Consider the following 20,889-nt stretch of genomic DNA (forward strand, 5'->3'; position numbering starts at 1 on the left):
CCTGAGTACAGAAAGTTTTAATAAACAAATCTTCTATTCTGTGACACAAGTGGTAATGTTGTCTAAGTAAAGAGGAACATACCATGAACAATCCATGAACAATCTAGGGGACCACGTTCCCTGCAGTCCTGTTGGCTGAGCAATCTCCTGAGTAACTATTGTCTCTATCCACAAACCAGAAATGCCAAAATGTGGTGGAGAAGTTGTTTCTGGGGAATCCTCCTGTTTTTATAAATCCTAGAGGATTTTACACACAGTGGGGATAGTGACAGCCACAACACCTGGGCAGCAGGTGTGCTGCCACAACACCTGTGCAGGACTCTGCTGGTGATGTACAGATACATGGCTCTGGCTTAACAGTGTCTCTTTGGGTGGAAACCAGAGTGTTCAAAGGATATTCTCAATCCTTTGGGGTTGTCAGTGACCAGGACAACAACTGCTATATTTTCTACAGCATGGTTTTCACTTACCTCTGATTACTGCTAATACCAATTTAATACCCGGTCCTTAAGATGTCAGGAAACTGCCCTTCTCACCAGTACTCAGAAGTTGTAGACCAAGTACATATTGGCATATATTATTTAACTTCTGCTATTTTTCTCTAGGAAAATAATAATAATAAATGGTTTATTTTTTTACTGAGGGCTTCTAAAAGGTCAGCTGTACATAGTGAATGGAATAAGAAGAATGTAATTAAACATCTGCTTTTTCACTCCTAGTAATGACTTTAAAACAGCCAGAAAACTCTGAAGGTTGTGGCCATGGTAACAGACACCAGCTTAGGAAAAAGGAAATATCTGCAGCTATAATTGAACATAGAGATTGCTCATCTCGTTCTCTGAGCTGGAAGTTTACAATCAAAGCTTTGATGTGTGTGCCGGTTCCTCTAATACAATTTCATCCTATGCCATGTGGCACATTTATTGTGAGAAACTACCAAGTATAAAAATATGTATATGTAGTTCCAATGCTCCATTCACTCTTATTTGAAGGAAGAAAAACTGCTCTTTTTTTTTTTGGTATGTGGCTGGAGCAACTGCTGGTAAATACTTCTGTGGAAAATAACAATACAACATGATGGAAATGGGCCAGACCTCCCTAACATGTAACAGCTGTTACATGCAACATGTCTCCCTCCCTCAGATCAGCAAAGTAATCACTGCTTACATCAGAGTGATGTCCAGCAGCTACCAGCAGCATTTCTGGAACTTCCTGCAGAACTGAGCCTAGAGACCTCCTAGGCTTGGCTGAGAGAGAACTGACAGAACTGAGCAGATTGCTCAAAAACACCTGACCTCGTCACACCCTACTGCCTGGCCTACTGCCTCTGGTGCCTCCCCAGACTCTGTCCTGTCTGTGGCCACAGTCCATTCCACCTTGCATCCCACGCAGCAGAGACAGGGAAGATAAGCTGAGACAGAGGTGGAGGTGGGTAACATGGGTGTGCTGTGCACAGAGACGATAAGCAGCTCTGGAGCTCTGCATGATGATGGAAGTGCTTGCAGCAGTGAAGGAAAGGGCTTTTCAGAGTGTTTTACACACCTGTGTGACAACTGTTCCAAATGGGAACTTGTAAGCAATGTGCATATTGGCCAAAGAATCCAAGCAAAAAGCATTTGTTCACTTTAGTGTCTAATACCAACCTTGGTTCATAAAAAAATTGCAAATGCTTCTCTTTGAAATGCAGATGGTAAAATATGATATTAAAATAAGCAGGCAAAGGAAGACCCGTGGAGCTGGTGCTGCTGAGCCCTGCTGAAACCACCAACTCGTATTTTTTGAAGGCTTCCTGTAAACCTCGTCTGAAGTTCACATCTAGAGCAGGGATGAACCTCAGCTGCTGGCTGGAGGCCAGCTGTGAAGCTGGTGCAAGTAAATAGGTTGTAGCAGTCTGTGCAGGCAATAATTATGGGCAGGGTAAGAGTACCCGAAAATGTTATATTTTTTGGTGTGACTCTCCTTTTCAACTGCACTCTAAGAACTCAAACAGCACAAACAGTACTAATTTATTTGGATTTTGTTAATATAGAAGCCATGAATACTTTTTCCCAGGAGTTTCCAAGTGAACAATATGCCACTGTCTCCTTATTGCAGATGTTTTTAGCACACTGCTTGGAGCATCAAATATTTTGGCCTTCATAAAGGAAGACAACACATCAACACAGGGATTCCTTTTTGTCCTGATCAACAGCTTAAAATTATATCAAGCTAGCACATACCAAGCACACTGCAATGTAAATGCTGCAATGTAAATGCTGTCTTTTCAAATGTGAAGACAACCGATTTCTCAGAGAAGTCTGGTGGAGCTTGAGAACTCCTCTAGCATGGCCAAGAGAAATAAAGCTACTGCCACCAGCATTACATGAGCTTCATTCCTGTGGTTTCTAAGAATACCATCCTAGCGGCATGGCCAGAGGAAAATTTAATTCAGTGAAGTTCCAAGAAACTCCAGTCTCACTAGCAGTGCAAGGCAGCTCAATCATGAATGGAAATCAATGACCTGCTAAGATGTAGGGGTTGGACCAGATGACATTTAAGGGTCCTTCTCAGCCTCAACTATTTGCTGACTCTGACTTGTGATGCTGAGGGGCACCTGTCTGCCTCTCTGCACGGCTGCTCCATGCACATGCAGCCACCTCATTCCCTGGGGATTGATCACACTGCATCAGAGCCATTCCCGTCTCTGAGGCTGCAGAGATGGACAAGTTCAGCAGTTGCACTGCTGAGGTGTAAGCTGTCAATCAGCCTAAAATGCTCAGCTCTTTGGGTTTCCTTACTGGCTGCAGTATCTGTCCCTCAGTTGCTGCCACAGGAGGCCTGTGGGTGTTGAGCAATGCCCAGACACCATCAGACCTCGTGCAATGCCCAGTGCATTCAGCCCTCCCTGAGCCCAAAATATGAACAAAGACCTGAGATGTCTACCCAGCATCACTGTGCCACAGGTTGCTCTCTCCCTCCTCCTTCTGCTGCCGAGCTGCAACAGCCAGTGGGAATCAGCATCTCATGTGCCAGCAGTACTCAGAAGCCACTCCTGCTTCCAGATCAAAGGTGCAGTGGACTGGCAGTGCTTGTGGCTATCTGAAACTCATTGGAGGAGTAGGGTGGTCAGGAACTGCTGCAGAAGAGGGGAGGAAGCAGACAGGGGGAGGCAGGTCTGGGGCCAGACAGCATTCCCTATTTTACCTGGAGGGCTGCTCCATATGGGGCCCTGCTCCATACGACCTTTCACGTGAGCTGCAAAGTGACAGCAGATGCTGGTAGCCAGAGGGAGGGAAGATTTAGTGCTGCTCTATTTCCTTCCCTGGAAAATTTGCTTTTGTAGGAGGAGGTCAGAGACACAGAGCAGCAACCTGAGGGAGGGCGTTCTCGCCTGCTCTTCTGAAGGACTGGAAACTGAATGGAGTGGAGTGTGCCATGAAGCCTCACTTCACTGGAGCTTTTATCTTTTACAATTAGGTTAGGAAATTTATTACTACAGTAGCTCAATCCCACAGTGCATTATCTGCACACAAGATGGATTGGAATATGAACTAATTCTGTCAATAAAGTGACTCCCTGCATCTCGATCATCGCCAGATACAAGGAATTCAGTCTTCCTTTTGAGATGCTAAGCAGCTGCAGACTGGCACACACCCCTGCCTATGCTTCTGGTTTGGATGCTTCCTATACTCAAGTTTCTCAGCAAGTGATGATGCCATGGGAAGGGAGGTAAGAGGGCCGAAATTTGGTTCCAATTGGTGCACACTGGCTGCACAGTGTGACTCTGCACCAGCCTGTGGGGTGGCACGGGGGCTGCAGCCCCCGGGGACTTCTCTGACTGACACCATGAGCTCTGCAGCTGCTGGGCACCCAGCTGTCCAGTTCTGCTCATCTTCACCTTCCCTCTGAAGGTTCAGATCAGCAGGGAGCTTCCTTGGTGGAAGGGATCCACTGCTGGGCACTCCCAGCCACAGCCCCCAGTTCTGCCTGAACAGAGCAAGGACACTGGACTGGCTCAGAGAATGTGTGCAGGTACACACTGAGTGCTTTGAATCTAGAATCAACCTTTAACAAGATACATCCTTCGACAACAGTTCAGGAGGCCATTGTCTTAATATCAAACTCCACATTATTTACTTACAGAAAACTCCAGATTCAGAAATCTATATTTCACTGTCTCTATATAAGCTAAAGAAATCTAGTCAATACCATCTCTAAATGGAATCTAGAGAGTGAGTGAGCAAATTCCAAATTTATGGTTGGCAGAAACAGAAATATGGGAATCTAGTTTCACAAAATTGCTAGAGCAGACAACAGTCTGCTCAACATGGAGTGTCAGATTGAGTTATATAATCCCTTCTTGATGTGAAGTTCCTTGATTTTAACAAAAATAGCTGGAAAATGAAACCTCATGACAAAATAAAGACTTTTCTACCTGACTGTTTAGCTGACAAATCCTCAAATCAATTATTCTTTGAGCAGTGTCCAGGATAACTGGTCCACCAAACAAGATGAAGTCTGGAATGTCACAGATCTTTGGTTTTATAAGATGTAGGCACTAGGCAAAGGCTTTTCAGCCAGCCCAGAATATGAAAAGATGAAAGCTTATTGTTCAGATCAGAGAATGCTCTAAAGTTAATATAAAAAAGTTAAATTATAAGCAGGAAACTAACGTAACTAGATTGACTTGTTATTTCTGAAGGCCCCTTCCTCTTCTTTTTAAAGGAACTAGTTCTCATTCAGTCCATTCAGTTCTCATTTATACAATATATTCAGAAGAAGTAGCTGATAACATTGATAGATATAAAAACTGGAACTACTCATGGGAAGGAGGACAATGGTTGATTTTCCTGTCATCAAAAGGGCAGCTAAATAGTCTGTAATTTCTCTTCTGTTGGTCTATTTGAGCCCAAAAGAGAAGTAGCTGTGTTATTTGTTTTGTGAGATGTCACCACCAACTCCTCCAAAATTCTCTAAGTCCTTTAGCACAAAGAAGAAGACAATCAGATGTTTGTCAGACTTCACAGGGAGATGTTCAGGGAGAAATCTCACAGTCTTAATTTAAGAACAAGCAGGAATGTTTTAAGATTACAATATATTTATAATCTCACATATTTTGAATGTAAAGGGTACAAATATCATTTTTGCTCTTCATCTGCAGGCCAAGATATGAGGGACACTTGCCAGAACACAAATGAATTTTCAGCCCATTCCAAATTCCCATTTAAAAAATAAAAAGTGTACTAAGTCTGAAAAATAAGTGTAGTGATTAAACTCATGAATTTGGCTTTGTAATCCACTGGGAGACTGAAGCAGAGCAAAACGTATCTGCTAACACCCCAACTTGAGCACCACAGTTGGCAAGTGCTGCTGAAGAGAGATCTCAGACTGAAGCTGTAGAAATGTTAGAGGTTAATACTGAAGTTTCTTGGCAGAACTGACCTTATATGGAAAGTCTGTAGGAAGTCTGCCTGCACTGGCTTTCTAACCTGCATTCATTTCTAATAGATACATGGATGTATACAGAAAGGCTAATGCAAAACCACTTGGGTAAAATCAAAGCAAATCATTCCTTCAGGGATGTGCTGGACAGAATAAGGCAGATGTTTCCTCTTTCAGGATCATGAATTGAAATCAGAGGTGAAATCTCAGGTGGAAGGTGGTTACAGTAGGGTTCTTCCAAGCTGAGTCTCAGGATGGATGTTGTTGTACATTTTCATTAATAACCAGGATGCATAATCTCAAAGCGGTGCAGTTACTGATGACACCAAGGTGACAGGCACCATCAGGTGGACACCAGACTACCCCACCAGAAGAATGGGACAATCTTAGCCCTGGAAGAGTGCAAAGGGATGGGACTCCTTATTGCAAAATGCAGCATGTGAGAGACAAGTGGAAATAATTGATGTTCTTAACTAGAAATGATGGAGCAGGAGGAAGAGCTGGAGGACTTACATAGCCATAACAGGAAAATACCAATATGATGTGTCCTGCAGAACACAAGTGATGCTTTCTAATGAACCTGCTGAGACCAATCTGTGTAGTTCGGGGAGGGTGAAATACTAACACTCTTTATGAGCAGTCTTTAAAAATATGAGGGCTCACCTGGATGAAAGTAGTACATGGCCAGGAAAACACACTGAGGAAAAGGGATTTTGGCCTGCAGTGGCTGCAGAGCAGGGCTATTAAGCCAAATAAGGGAATGGAAAGCCTGTGCTCTCAAAGGAGACCAGAGGCACTTGGATGTTTAGCCTTGCTAAAGAAAGGCCAAGAGGGGATATGGTTGAAGTCTATAAATACATCAGAGGGGGTAAACACCAGGGAAGGAGAAAAGCTGTTTAAACCAAAGGACAATGCTGGCAAAAGAACAAATGGGTATAAACTAGCCATAATAAATTTTGGCTGGGAATGAGAAGCAAATCTCAAACCACTAGAGCAGCAAAGTCTGTGGAACAGCCTTCTTCAAAGATCACAAGACAAAAAGCCAAAGTCATGGGAAAATGCAATTTTAAAACTCCACAAAGAGGGTCTATATATCACATGGATACCTGCAGTGGACTAGGGGAGTCAGGTGATCTCCTACTGTCCTCACTTTTGGAAGAGAAATAGCACCCAAAAAAACATGCATGCTTATTACAGCGGGCAGTTTTTCTGGCACAGAGGATCACCATGAGGAGAGCCAAAAACAGTGTTGTTAAGTAAACAAGTTTGCAATATCTTTATCTTCCTCTGCACTATGTAATCACCTCCTACCACATGTCAGTGATGGGCAGTGGCAGGAATGTGAGGGGAGTTTTAGGCAAGCAAAGGAACAAGTGCCAGGATGCAAAAGACAGGTCAGGAAAGCTGGCCAGCTCTGTCACTTCAAGCATCAGACAGCACTGAGAGCAGCAATACATTATTGCAAAAAAATTAACTGAAATTAAGATTTACAAATAGCCTCAATAAAATTCACAGCTGGTTGGGCTTAACCTTGGAGTCAGGAGGATTAGCAGGCTGTTGTCCAAATCAAGTTTTGCATTTTCTTCGAAAGTGAATTACAGACGTGCCTGGTCTCTATTCAGTATTGAACAATTCAAACTTTCTACAAAATTTCACCTCTTTATTGTCATCCTTTTGTCTCCTCTAAGGAACACAATAATTTAACAATACCATTCTTTTCTTCTGAATAGTTCTGATGACTTCACTAAAATTACTGGGTGACAGCTGCACTAGTGTTGACTGAACAGAGGCACAGGAAGAGGAAGGAAAGGATTTTTTCATCTATATGACTTTTTTTGTCAGCTGGTTATGTGCTCCTGGACTAGTTGGGGTGAATTTTCAAGATTCCTGGGTTGGCAGAGACTCACAGGAGGATGGCACAGAACAGACTCTCATCAGGCACTTCTTGACCCTACCTGGGCTCAGAGGCTGTGGGCACCTAAACCTCCTGACAGCCATCCTTCTGCCTCAAGGCACGCCCAGCACTGCCTCAATTGTGACAGTGGGAAGGCACCATGTCACCTCATGCTCCCTTCCAAACCACACCATGACAGATATGGAGGAATTCCTCTGCTTATTAGACCTTCACTCAGTTTTCAGATGTCCATCTAACAGGGAAGGACACAGGCAGCAGGGAGTTCTTCTAGCACACCACCTTGGACTGACTCTTCCTTTTTCTCCTCTGAAAATTGCTTGGGACTTGAAATAGTAATAAGGTACAAAACAGTGAATGGCACCAAGGCACTTCACTCTGCCAACAAAAACTAGCCATGCATGTGTCTGAAAGCACAGAGGGCCACCAGAGCTCTCTCCCATCTGCTGAGCTTCCAGAGGGCAGCACCAAGTGCAGTGAAACTGGCTGGAGATAAGATGGGGAGATCAACAGCTCATCATCTGAACCCTCTGCCTACATTAGGCTGTGTCATGAGTTTCCTCAGGGCAAGAAAAAACAGCTGAGAACAGATACCACAGAACCTAACAAATCCACCTGATGTCATTGTCTCTGGGGGGTTCTGTAATACAGTTAACTGCTGTTCCCAGGAGAACTACCAAACCTAATTACTTGTCAAGACTGCATTAGATGAAGAAGGTGCATGTTGCTGATAGTTGCCTAGTGGGAACATAGAGTAGATCTGTCTTTTGTCCGCTTATAATTAAAGCAATCTTCTTTGTTAAATTAGATTCAGTGGTTTATAATGAAATGCAATAAAGATTCCTTGAGTAAATCTCTTACTTTTTTAATATGTTTATTCAATTTAATAGAGTTTCTAATTGACTGGAGGAGGAGCAGAAAGAGTGTGCTTAAACAGACATGACAAACCATGCAATAATCCAGGGTTTTTCAAAGCTAATGCCTGCATAACAAGCACGTCCCACAACGGTGCCACTTCCATTTGTGCCAGACACCTGAGAAGCAGCAATCATAAACCTCGGCAATGGCTGGGAGAAAAACCTGTCATTCTATCATCTGTGCAGACAAATTTAGCACTCTGTGAAATCTTTATCAAAATTACCCACCAGCAGAATTAGGTAATCAACTTCAAATAGCAAGGAACAGGGAGTTGTGTCCAGCTGAGCAGCAGCAATTTGGACAACACTGGTTCTTCAGTGGAAAGATTGAAGAAAAATGCAAAATATGACAGGGAGCAAGAAATGTCAACACTGATGAAACACACATATGGTTGAATAGACCTTTATTATCGGATGAAATAACAATGCCTTAAAATAGGATCCCACATGGGTTAAAAAATGAACAAAGGCAAGGAACTGTAGATTAGAGCCAGGTGCTTAGTGGAACGAGAAATTTAAGAACAATTTTGCTTTTATCTGATGATTCTTGCAAGAAACATTTGTGTTCATATTTCTGAAATAAATATTTCTTGTTGTTGAGCTTTTCTTGAAAGATATATTTCTGTTTCACTACCGAGAGCAGTTGCAGAGCTATAAATGCACAGCAGGCCATGCAAGACAGATCTTTAATTATACCTCTCCTTCCATGAGTTCACTGGGAGCCAATTGCTCAAGGCTAATAAGGATTAAAACATATTCAATGACTCTGAAAAACTGTCTTAATGCTAGTCTTCCCAAATCCCCTGTATTACTTGGAGCAATACAAGCACAGCAACTCCTGTTTGCAAGTAAAAAGGGAAAACTTTACATTTTCACACAGTCGTGCCCAAGTCCTGCTTTACTAAACACCACTGTTCAAAAGTTTTCAGCCAGTAGCCTCATACTTTTCAGGAATTTGCTGTAAATCCGCAAATAATATCAGAGTTCCATATGATGGCTTCCATGTAGCACTAAGTGATCTGTGACCTGACACGACTGGGAAATTCAGGGAAAGTGGAAGATGCTCCCTGTCTAACAGAGGATGTAATTAAAATAATCAAAACTACCTGAAGAGCTGCAGGCAAAGAGATAGGCAAATGTTCCCCTGGTTCTCTCAAACCCTGCTGCCATTATGCTCCGAGGTCCATAACAGAAAGGTTGAATTCAACACAATCAGAAGTACTGGGAGAAAACTGCATTCAGAAGTGTCCTTCATTCTGACCTCTTTCAACCCTGAGGTTTTACGAGGACAGCACATGGACATTACTTCTCTCTTTGCAGAGTGAAATGTGAAATTCCTGACAGTGCTATGTGGCAAAGGCAGTGCTGTATGTGGGGCTGGGCAGTCCCCAGGGAGCTGGAGGATGCACTGTGCAGTGCACAGCGCTTACTTCAGGCAAAGGAGGATTTGGAAAACAGATTTTAGGCATGAGACAGCATTAAAAAAGTGTAACGTTGGTTTCTCAATGAGAAAGCTAATACAGATAATAACAATTTACGTCTTCTGGAGAAATGGTAGAACAGTAGTGGATACTGACCTATGCATTTTTCACATCTTAAAAATAAGTGGATTGTAAACTAGAAAAGGATTAAAACTGAGCCTCACAGGGGAAAGAGTATATACCAATAAACAATATGAAATCAGCATCAAACCCACACTCTGTAAAGAGTAGGGTCAGTAGTGTACAAGATTATGTTCCTCTGCACAAACAGGGGAGTAAAGAGCCTGGTGCTCTATGGACCAAAGGCTTTTTTATATCCTTTCTTCCAGCCCTGCTCCTCATTTCCTTCACTTCGGTCCTATTAGAACCTCAATGCTTTTTTTTGACAGACTGGAGTTGCCAGCCTTTTTGTCATGCTCCAATGGGCTGATTTCCTGGCCGTGGCAGCTCAAGAACTCTACCTAGACCTGGGCTTCAGAAAAAACCACTTTTTTATTTTTAAGGCTCTTTTTTCACCCCCAAGGATTCTCACCCAGTTATGCATGATGACATTTACCACATCACCTGTGACTATGAAGCAAATGCATCTGGGAGCATTCCCCAGCACGGGGCCAACTGGCACAGAAGTTCCCTTGTCTGTGCTCTTGAACTCTGCACCCTCCTGAAAAGTGACTGTGTGCCATTTGCCCCCTGGAACCCAGTGAACAGGTTGGGAACTGATTGGGAACTAGACTGGGATAGGGACTGCTCTGCAGAGAGTGATTTTGACTACTGAGCTCTGGTGCTGGGGTTGCCCACTATTTCATTTATTGTGGACACAGCCAGTGGCCATGGTACAGACACAGCCATTATCTCAGGAAACTGGAGAGCTTGTCACTTACTTGAATGTTAGTGTCAAAACCAGAAATATCAAGGCTTGGGGGAAGCAAATGCTTACCTAGTGTGGGATATTAAGAGGGGATTATGAACTAGACCCAAAGTTCAAATAATTTTGGACATGCTCTGCAAGGGACCTTGGGCTCAGTGATGAATCTGCTGGGGCTCTGAAGGGGTTTCAGGGCATGTGCACACCAAGGAGCTGGACTGGATGCTAAGGAGGGCCAAATGTCCCCATGGAGCTCAGCCCTTCTACCTCCAAATACCAGCCTTGGTTGGCTTGACCCTTGCAGCCCAAATGCCAGTCTTTGTGGGCTCAGCCTCCACCCACACTAAGCACACTGTTACTGGGTTTATTGCACAGTCCAGACCACAGAGAGAGCTGTGGTATGGCAAGTTCAGCTTCTCAGCACCCACACTTGGACAGCTGCACCTGCTGAAGAGCCATGTGACTCATCTGGGTCTGGCCACATCTGGGTGTGATGCCTTTCACTAGGACTCAGGGGATTTCCACAAAGAGGCACATGCTGTTTGTTCTGGTCAGTTCTGTGTGCGTGCAGCAGTGAAGCAGCTCCTCCTCATCCACCTACCAGGACCACAGGAGAGCTGGCTGATCTCCAGCAAAGGCAGTGAGAATGGGATGCTCCTGTCTCTCCCCAGTGCTTGGGCAGGCAGCCAGCCACTGTGAAGGTGAGCTGCTGAGATGTGGTGACAGGAAGCCACTGACACAAGCATCTAATTTTTAATTCCTCTCAGGGCTTCTTTTCTACCATCCCTCCCTGTAGCCCTAGGGGAAGGCTGCTGGCACCTGTTTCTGGAGCTGACATTGCTTGTGTTTGGCTGCATGCCTGACTGTGAGGGATAAGGGAGCAGGATCCCTGGCCAGCCCTGGTGGGTGCTGTCAGGGAGCCCCTCCAGAGCAGTGCTTTCCTGAGCCAGCATTCAAGGATGGGCCACACAAGGAGCTTTGATGGCTGGAACTGCCTCCCAGCTCAGTGGGATCTGCCTGCATCACTAGTCCTAGGGCCAGGCTCCTTTGGGCTTATATTTCCAAAGGCATCCTTTGGATGCATCCTTGGATGCAAAGGCATCCTTCCTCTTCAAAGGAGTGTCCACCAGCAAGAGATGCTTCTTTTCAAGTTGGGCCATAAAAACAGCATGAGCACACTGTGCAACGCTTGCCCCTGGGAGGCAAGGACTGTCACAGAGGAATTACTGGGCTTCCAGTGAGGAAGGAAAATTGCCTGAAATACTGAAATACCCCTCACTGCAGACACAGGAGCATACAGCTGTCCCATTCGGCCTGCAGATCCCCTCTTCTCCCCACTCAAGTCATTCTTCTGCTTAAAAATGCTATTTTGGGGAATAAATGAATAATGGGAATAGCACTGTAAAAGCATGGGGAATTCAGCAAACAAAAGAAAAGCTACTATATACCAGTTTGAATGTCTCAAACTGGTATTTGTGGCCTGTTTTAACTCCTTCTCTCCCAGCTGCCTCCCCAGCACCCTATTTGGAGTGCCATCTGCAAATATGGTGGGAGTGGCATGCAGGAAGGCTGTGTCTTACCACAGGCTCTTGGAGCAACACCACAGCCTACTAATAACTGGCACATGGTGAACTAATAGTGAAATATTCTTCTATTTCTAATCAGATTCCTTGAATTGAGGTGAGGGTTTATGCAAAGGTCCCAGGTCTAACAAAAAGAGTAAAAGTCAGGCATGCAGTCACCCTGCTAGTGTTTCTGTCACCTTTTGCCATCTCTGAAGGAACTGTATTTTTCTAGTTGAATATCACAAACATTATATGTTTATGATAAGTGGAGGAGTCTGACTCTGCACAGCAGCAGAGAACCTACTCCCAGGTTCTCAGCAAAAACGTCATCACTGCAAGAAAATAAACTGAATCTGCCAAGGCTGCCGATCCAGTTAAGCAGTATAAACTCATCTTTAAAAAATTCACCAAGACCCCCATGGAGCTGATGTGGAGCATGTTATACTGCTGCTTCATCAGCTCCCACTTTTTCTTGCCACCGGTGTGGCCAAACTGGCCAGGTCTCCTTGCAGCCCTGGTCAGGGTGGCACAGGTCTCCTGCCTGCAGCATCCTCTGCCAAGGGAAGGCACAGGTGACACCTGGACCACTAGTGCAGATGGCCTGGCAGTTCCTCCTGACAAAAGCAGACCTTCTGGGCTAAAACCTGCAGAAGAGGCAAAATAGGAAACAAATGTGGGGGAACCACTGCCCTGATGATACTGGAGGAAGATCAACCAAAGTCTGAGCTCATGTTTTCAGTTCCTAAAGCAGTCCTGTTCTGCCCAAATGCTGCTGTGCATGTTGGCCAGGACTCCCATGGATACCATGGAGCTAGCAGCAGGGTCAGGGGATGCTCTCTCACAGGCAATCTCATTTCTGAATTGTCAAAAAATAATTCTCTTTGTTTCATAAAGATGACTCTAAACACTGCTCCCTGGATTTTCCTTTCCAAGAGCACTGTGAGAAAATAAATATCTACTTTTTGTTCAGAAAGAGTTCCTCTTTGCATTGCCTCTGACCTTCCCAAGTCCCAGCACTTCTGCCTTTCAATGAGTTCTCCTTTTGAGCTTTTACCTTAGTGGTGCCAAGGGGGACTTCCTTGGAAGGAGTTACTCAGCTCCTTCACCAGGCCCTGTCAGGAGAGTCAAAGCAAAATACAAATGGTCATTCTACAGAAGTTCCCACTACCCAGCTAGTAGTTCCCACTACTTCAGTAACTCAGAGACCAGGGAGTCTACACAGACATCAGAGCTGTAAGTGGTTTAATATCATGTGTCATCAACCATTACATGCCTTGCAATTCACATTGGAGATTTTGATTAAGGAAACCCTTGAACATGGCAAGGAAGAACTGTGAATTCTGATAATGTTCTCAATTTTTAGCAGTAAAGTAATTGAAAATGAAGGGTGAAGTGAAATAATTGAACATGAAAGCTGTGTGCTGTGTCAAACCAGCAATAATACTCAAGTGAGAGGAGATCGTGGTTAGACTGAAAGATGTATCCTTGGCCAGTTGTAAATTTGTACTCTTCTCATCCACATCAGCCTGTGAAATAAAAATGCAGGCTACCCGTCTGGTGGGACTGTTTCAGTAGGGTCAGAACAACTTTCCATGAAAAGCCTCATACATGATAAACAGCAATGAATAGGATGCTTGACAGACAGGTCCAGCAGACAACAGACAGTGCTTCTGCTGAGATATAATTGCTCTAATTGGACCTGGGCTTGTGAAGTTGGTAAAGCTAAAGAGGACTCTGCAATCTTGCTGCCATTCTGCACAAAAGAATACTATTGTGATAGGAAGCACATAGCAGTTGTGGAAATAATCAACTTCTTTGTGCTTGTATCCCCCTGGCATCTTGGATTTGTGAGCACAACATGAGCAGAATATTTTCTTTAAAGGTTCTCAGGGCTCAATTACTTCATGTAGTCTCTTTGAGTATTATTCAGCTGAAGTTAGACACTTCATATGTGCTGGAACCATTGTAGTTTTGCAGTCCTGGAGGAGATGCAGAAAGATTGTATGAGGCATAATCAGGAAATCTTGCTGCTCCAGGAGTGAGGGAATTTGCTAAGGAAAGAAGCCCACTTTGACCTTCTTCAGTTTTAATTTCTCTTCTCTTGGGTGAAGTAGCAGACATTGCACAAGGGTTGACTGTGCAGTGTTCCTGCAGCCCTACTTTGAACCCAGTGCCCAGAAGAGAGAGCAGCCCTGTTAGCCACAGCTACATCACGTGGCAGCTAAACAACATCACTGGCAGAGTATTTCATTCTCCCAACTCCTTCAGACAGCTCCATTTCACAGAGAAAAAGGTTGTCTGGCCTGTTCTTCAGATGCCCAGGGACATGAAGCAGCATGGCCAGAGCTCCCTGCATGGGCAGATGCAGCAGTGCAAGAACATCAGCCTGCCCTGGACACATCCTGCCAGCTCTGCCAAGGGCTCTCCTTCCCCCCTCATCCCATCCCTCCTGGTCCACCGTGCCCCTGTGGCTGGACAGCCTGGCTCTGGCCTGCTCCCAAAGCCCATTCTCTTCACAATGAAATTCAGCAGACAACTAAGAGGCTTTGTGACACATGTGGCAGATATAAACCTGTCTCAAAGCTTTTCAGCTCCCATGTGCAGACACAGTCAGTTGAAATGCTGCCTCCTGCTCTTTTGCAGTTCCTAAGTAAATGTGCAAAAATGCAGTTGTGATGTTCAGGAACTCCTCGTGTCCCACCTGTAAACCAGCACTTGCACCTCAAGCAAGGCCACTCGTCCCTAAAGAGCCAACCTGGCATACTGCACCCTCCCTTACAGAAATGGGCATCTGCAGTGACACCCTGAAGCTCCTGTCCTATGCTCATACTGCAAATACCAGACATGGGGGGAAGGATGTGCATCACCCAAAATGTGAGTGATGGGACAGACATCTTCCCCAGCACCCAGGCAAAATGTCTCGATCCTCAGAGCACTCTGGGGGTGACAGTATCTCTGGGTCACTAGGAACCATGTCACCAGCCAGCCCATGTGTCCATGCCATCCTTGGGGTCACAGATCCACACTTCTCCTTTTCCCATCCTGACATTTCCTCTGCAGTAGCACTGTGACTGTCACTCAGCAGCACTGTGACAGGTGTGTGGGGACATCAAAGCATCAAGCATGACCCACACTCAGCTTCTGTCTCCTCCCAGTGCCATCCTTGCTTTGTGCATCACAGGCTTGCTTTCATATAAGGACCTGACCAATGCCCAACAGGTTGGTGGGAAAAATTGGCCATGGAGATGCTCTTCTAAAAAGTGCATGTTTCAGACAAAAGCACATGGGATTTATCAATACAAGCCCAGCTAAAACACAGAAGCCACGTTTGTTTCCAGCTAGTATGTCTATGCTAAACCATAGATTGTCACAAGAATAAAAAATATAATGATTGACATTAGTGGGTTTTATACAGCTAAAACTTTGCACAACACTGTGAACACATACTGCAAAAAATAGTGAACTACAAAAGAAGATATACAGAGCTAAACCAAGACCCATCCTCAGCTACCTTCTGTGAAAGGAGGTGTGGCTGGGAATTTCAGGTGCTGGGCAAATTGAAACCAGCATTTCATACCAAATGACAAGCTTCTTGTTTTTTCTGCATGTAAATCAGATCCTTACATTATTTCAGTGTCATTTTGTGGCTGAAAGCAATTCAGCAGCTATCAGCACAGCCAGCCTGAAATTCAACAGAACAGGATCTGAGCCCTTCAGCTTGTAATGATTAGATGATTTTGTGGAAATGAATCTTATAAAAAAAATGAAGAAGCAAGTTGACAGTATGTGAAGACCACAGAAGGGAGCGGAACTTTACAACTCAGCCTTCACATTTCCCACCTATAGAATTTCAACATTTGCTAAAGTTGTAGTAAGGGCAGCTTCTTCACAGTGCTCCCTCTGGGAAATATCACATTCAGCAATTCCTGAATTACAGTTTCTAATTATATTTTCATACTGTAATGCTGTCTGAAATGCAAATTTGATGACAGAATAATTCAATCCATATAAAATAATTACAAAATTACTGTTTCTCAACCCTCAACTCATACTCCCTGATATTTAAGAAGATAGATTTAACAGCAGGAAAAGTACAGCCAAAGCATAGTCTATTTTTTAAGCTGTTATCTGGCTGTACAGATTTTGGCTCACCACAGAAGATTATTTCTAAAATATGACTACCAAAAACATTCCAGAGTTAGGATTTTTGTTGCTTTAGCTTGGAAGCAACAGCCAGGTCAACTTTTATTTTGCATTCAGAGTACCCTACACATGGCATCTGTGTTTAATTGGAAAAACAACTGTAAGTTAAAATGCCAATGATCTACTCTAGATCAGTTATCATTTAAACCAGTTGTTCCTAATGTTGATGCAGATATTAAATTATCACAATGTAATGATTTTTAGCAGAGTGAGAACCAACTTCTGCAATAAGTAATTTAAGATCCTGAAACTCCATCCTGAAGCATCAGTTCCCACTGACAACTGCCACCCTCTACAGAGGATTTTATTCCCCCCATGATATTGCCTCAGCAGTAGCTAGGACCTTTAGAAAGACAGCAGAAATTGCATTCTGTTTGAAAAAATTCAAGGAGTAGTGTTCCGCACTGCAAGTGGATTTTAGGTTTTATTATGATTCTGGCCTAAATTTAGATTGTCATTGCCCATCAACTCAAACAGATCAAGGTAGAGCACACTGAGTGTTATTATTATGAGGCCAGAGGCATCAACAGCTCACATCTGTTTTTGATTTCTCTGCTGTATGCAGTTGTGTGAGAAGTGACTTGAGGAGATCTCAGACGTGACTTCAGCCAAGATCTTTCCTAAGGTGAAGCGCTCCAGTTCGGGAATTGCAGGTCTGCTCGCCCTTCGCCGTGGACAAGGAGACTGCAGGAAGGGATCATCCCTTCATCATGTGTGTGCCAAGGGGGTGACATCTGCAAATGACATGAAGGCTGATGGGAAGTAGGAGGGCCAGTCTAGACTCCCTAAAAGAAGGTGAAGTGTCGCCAAGCCCATGTGCATCTCACTTTTTTAATCCCTATGCCAGAGGATTTCAAGCCCAAGTTAGCTGGCAGTGTCAGTGTTGGGCAGAATTTGAAGGATGGGCTGCAGCCACCTTCCCCTCCCGGTGATGGGAAGGAACCTGCAGGCTGTTTGCTCTTTTCTCATGGTGTGTGGAAACATGGCAGCTCAGAGATGGTGGGATGCTTAGCATTACATTGCCTGGCAGCTTCACACACTGCCAGGGTAAACCTCAGTGCTTGTCCAAAGGGTTTGCTACAGAGCTGACCAGTGACAACAAGAGCATCACAACATCACTGCATCAAGCAGAGGCACATAGCCCCAGGATGACTCTCACACACCATTCCCTTCCCTCCTGAGCAGGGATCTGTGTCACCTCCAGTTGCAGACTCTGGCACTGCCTGCAAAGCCCCCAAAGACTCACCAAGAGGGGATAGAGCTGTCACTCTGCCAAGGCAGGATGCATCCCTGTGCAATCTCAGTGGCACTTACCGGCTTCCCCTATAACATTGCCTCTCAGATCTCTTGCAACAGCATGTATAGGACCCTTCTGCTAAAATGTGACACATTTTACCATCCTTTGCTCTAAGGTAAAGTTAGAGCCTTTTCAGGATTACCTCAGTATCACTAAAGAAAGATATCTCTATTCCACCTGGCGATGAGGAAGGTATTTTAAAGACATTTCTAATGAATAGCTCTTGAGCTAAAGTTGCATCAATTATTTTTCCACTTACAGGTGGTTTCAAGGCATCATATGCTACAGGACACTGTATTCAAGCCTAAATGAATGAGCATAAGCCTCAGCCCACACTGAGCATTATCACCCTAGTCCAATCTGGGAGGTGATGGCAGCTACACATGGAATTAAATCCTGCAGATGTGATGGTGAATGAGTTCTCTTGAATGGCAGGTGCCACTCAGCTCAAATCTGTCCCCATAGTCCATGCCCTAGTCCCTCTGCAGACTTACCCCAGCAGTATAAGCTGGAGAACAAGCAGACCTCAGAGGGTGGTGGGCTGTAAAAACCACCTCCCTGTCCTCCCCTTCTAGCCCAGCTCTACAGTCTGGGGAACTCACATGCAGATGGAGGGGGATGAATGCCAGGGGCTGGAACACGGCTCCCCACAGCAGCTGTGCCCAGCTCAGCCCAGGCAGGTCACGGGGCAGGGACAGTGAGCGCCCGTCACTCCCCGTGGCAAGGCTGTGCGTGGGTGCCAGCACCTCTAGCACTGCGAGGCTCCTGCAAACCTGGGTAAAACTCACCTGTGAGGAGCCAGGCAAGACTCCCCATGCACTGGTGCAGTGGCATCAGGTGAAGAATTTAATAAAGATAATTTGAAATATTTCAGCCCCGCAACAATAATGTCTTAGGGCATCAGTTGAATTGGAAAGGACTGATGAGATAACACCAAGTGAAATGGTTTAGATTTTTCAAACGTTTCAGGCGGCTTAGATATTTCAGCATTTATCCTTGTTCTCTGTTAAGAATGCCAAATACAGTGAAATCCAGAGCACTAAGCCATAACTTCCTTAGAGAAGTGCCTTCAGTTTTAATGTCCGTCTTGGCTCTTTTTCTGAAACAATTACTTTTGCTGCATTTGATAATATTAGAATAATTTTTATAGAATTAAAAAAAAAATATTTTACTGCTCCATGGTTTAAATTGTTTTGTAGCTCCACATCGTTTTAGACAGCAGCTGCTTTAGAGAATCATTACCATTATTGATAAACCCTTTGAACTTTGGGAGGAAGGGAACGGGAGTATATAATTAAAGAAGATAAGAAAGATCTAACATACTTTTCCAGGAAACAATGCACGTGATGCTTCAGCTGTAATCTGTTCTTAAAACAAATCTATATGTTCCCACACAAACAAACTCAGCCTGTGGCACTGAACTTCAGGAGCTCTGGGATATCCTTCCCCACAACAGCCACCTCGGAGTAAGCACGATACAGAAACAAACTCCCTCGTGTTTTTATAAAAAAACTCAAACAGCATTTCATTTTTCAATCAGGGTGAAATCACTGATTGAAAAATCATGCTGCTCATGCTGCAGTTCTTTTTTTAGCTATTCTAACGGATCTCAATGCACAACAGAAAAAAAAAAAAAGAGAGAGAAAAAAGCCCTGTGTATGTGTGCTTGTGAGAAAAAGGGTAAAAGCCTGTGTTACAGCAGTGCTGCTGTCTTGGCATATTTCAGATAATTTTTCAGGAAGGTTTTGGTTCTTTCCTCTGTAAACAGTGTACAGTCAGGAGTGCCGCGTGCCGCAGGAGAGGGGCAGAAAGCCCGGGGAGCGCGCAGGGTGCAGGGACTCCGCGTGAACAAAGATGATTTAAATGCTCCAACTTTGAGAGTTGGATTTTAAGCTGTTCCTGGCTGCATTGACTGCTGGCTTTCCCTCACTGGACACGCTGGGCTCAAACCCGCCTGAACCGGGCAGAATTAAAAACCAACAAATTCCAGCAGAGGTATAAAGACCACAATGCCTAAACATAATTTCTTTTAGCTCCCGAATGCATTAGCCTAGGATTACTCACGTTCATTTATATTCTAAAGTGTCAAATGAGAGCGATATCATTTTATTCTCCTTTCACGGATCATTCATCTATATTTAACTCCGTTTTGCCGTCTACACACAGCATTAGTAACTGGAAGCTGCTTTGCATTTATCTGATAGCGCTGGGCTTGTTCATCAAGACAAACTTCCAGCCAAAACAAACAAGTGAAAAAAAAAAAAATCATTCACTGATACGAGCTGCTTTCTATTCTATTTTTTTTTTTTTAAGGAAAACAATCCAAACGTGATGAGAACATAAAACAAATGGTTACCTCACACCGCAGAAATGCAAGTTTTTAATAGTCCATGCTCCGGCAGCCCCTGGGATTCGGCAGCGGCGGCGGCGGCGGCGGGGATGACTCCAGCATCCAGCGGCTCTCACGCTTTGACGGCGCGGCCGGACCGCAGGCTCAGCCCCCGGCTGACGTCAAGGCGGCCGTCACATGGCCCGGGAGCGCTGGTTGTCCCGGCAACGCCGGCCCGGCTCCGGAATGGTTTCCACAGGTCATCTGTCACCCTGCGCGCACGCCGCGGCCCGGGCAGCCCGAGCTCCGCGGGCCGGCGGGGCTGGCCGCGCTCCTAACCCTGTCCCGCTCCGCCTCCGCGTCCCCAGCCTCCGGCAGGAAAGAGACATTATACACCTGGTCTGCTCGAGCAAAGGGGCACAAAAGCTGCCCTCCGAGGGTGCTGGGGCACCCCAGCGACACGGTGGCTAGCTAAAATTAGGGTCTTTCTAAATGACGCATAGCTGAAGTTTTATTCACGGCCGCAGTGACACATGCTTGGTCACCCGCACTCTGCCCGGACTGGGCGAGGCAGCAGCGGTCCTGCTGCGGTGATGAGGGGCAGCAGCCGTGCGGGGCTGGGGGCTGGCCCCCAGAGCTGCCTGGCCAGCTCGGCCTCGGGCCCCTCAGCCTCGGGATGTGCTCCCTCTGCCAGCCTGCATGCCAGCCTCCCCATCTGCTCCCAGCAAAACATCGTGGGAAGGGGGACAAAGCAGCACATGCTTCCATCTGATTCTGACTCGCCTGTGCAGCCTTCTCCTGCAGGAAGAGACACAACACCAGTGTCTCAAGTTTCCTTGTAACTCTAGCTACAATCCACTCCATCCTCCAAATTTCCTTTTTTTTTTTTTCCTCTCTCC

At 45.1% G+C, this 20,889-nt stretch overlaps 1 protein-coding gene across 2 annotated transcripts in view; it reads right to left on the reverse strand.

The window, feature by feature from the left end:
• Nucleotides 1-20,181, reverse strand: part of NCALD (neurocalcin delta) — a 57,942-nt gene extending 37,761 nt beyond the window's left edge. For both annotated transcript variants that reach the window (XM_021529438.4, XM_021529437.3), the window contains exon 1: nt 20,018-20,181. The gene's annotated coding sequence lies outside the window, so the exon portion shown is untranslated. The remainder of the gene's footprint in view (nt 1-20,017) is intronic.
• Between the last annotated feature and the right edge of the window lie 708 nt (nt 20,182-20,889).

This window comes from Lonchura striata, chromosome 2, assembly GCF_050655825.1.
Source record: "Lonchura striata isolate lonStrDom1 chromosome 2, ASM5065582v1, whole genome shotgun sequence".
NCBI classification, from domain to species: Eukaryota; Metazoa; Chordata; class Aves; order Passeriformes; family Estrildidae; genus Lonchura; species Lonchura striata.